We start from the raw sequence: 1,337 nt of genomic DNA on the forward strand, positions 1-1,337 counted from the left end.
ATATATTTACTGAGAAAAATGGTGACGTGTTCAATATTTATTTTACACGCTGTATATATATATATTTTTTATCTCCAGGCTGAAGCTTGAGGAGAAATGAGCCTTAACCCTAAAGCCGCCACAGCAGGGGTGGAGCCGAAGGCGTGGCCAGGGGGGTAAGTGCCAACCCTGGTACCTGATTGGCCACCCCAGGTGCCACTGACAAGTGGGCGGGGATCACATGTGGCGTTTAAAGATGGGGAACTGTAGGGAGTAAATATTACCTGGATTGTTGGGTGTAGGAATAAGGCTACCACAACAAGTTTTAGCTCAGTATTTCTAAAAAATGACTGCATTGAAGCTGTTCAAAAAATAAAAAACTTTGGTGGCCATCTTGGATTTTGTATTTGAATTCAGATTTTGTTAAACACTACTACACATTTAATTTAAATTTAAAATTATTGATCTGAAAAAGGAGATTTTAATATGTCAGTTATATTATCAGTTGTGCATCTTTAAAATGATTCAGTTATTGCCCTTTGTAAAATTAGCATTAAAATTAGCAGTTAGCTTAGTTAGGATTGTCAAACTGCATGTRTTTGGGATTATTCTTAGCTACACCTCAACAAATAAAATCACTGAATTACAGCCATTTAAGTTTAGCTGTGGTGGCCATTTTGATTTTTTGTTAGCAAGGTTGTTTTTGGCTACTACACTAAYTTTCAGCGTTGTCTAAACTTAGCGATTAGCTTAAACTAGGACTTGTTTTTTATCATTCTTGGCTATRATCACAGAAAAACTCAACTCAATATTTTATGAAGCAACAGTGAAATTAGCTGTGSCGGCCATCTTGAATTTTCAAATCAAGAGTAATTTTTTGTCTTTGTATGTGCCCCCACTAAAAAACACCTTGACCACCTTTTCTAAAAAGTGTAGCTCCGCCCCTGACAGGCTAATGGTATGGAGTCAAACCGGGTCAGAGGGAGCGTCAGCACCGGCTACAGATCAGTAATTACTGTTTAACATCATTAAGAGACATGTCCACATGTCAGAGACGCAGCCTGAGGGACTCGCTCCGTCCCCTCCTGAGACGTGTCCCACAGAGACAGACCCGCTGCTGAGAAGACTCTACAAACATCACTGTTCTTCGGTTCTGAGCGGGAGCTCCAGAACCGAACCAGACCGGCCTGAAAACTGCTTCCTGTGTGAGACCGGACCGACAGGCTGAAGATTTCTGCACAGGTCCAACTCCTCTGTCCACGTTTAGAGGCTGGTTTACTGACTGCAGATGGCTTGTATGAGTTTGTTTACTGCTCCTAAAGAGGAGACAAACAAACAAACAAACAAACAAACAAACA

Source organism: Austrofundulus limnaeus, unplaced genomic scaffold (genome assembly GCF_001266775.1).
Source record: "Austrofundulus limnaeus strain Quisiro unplaced genomic scaffold, Austrofundulus_limnaeus-1.0 Scaffold1923, whole genome shotgun sequence".
Lineage (NCBI taxonomy): Eukaryota > Metazoa > Chordata > Actinopteri > Cyprinodontiformes > Rivulidae > Austrofundulus > Austrofundulus limnaeus.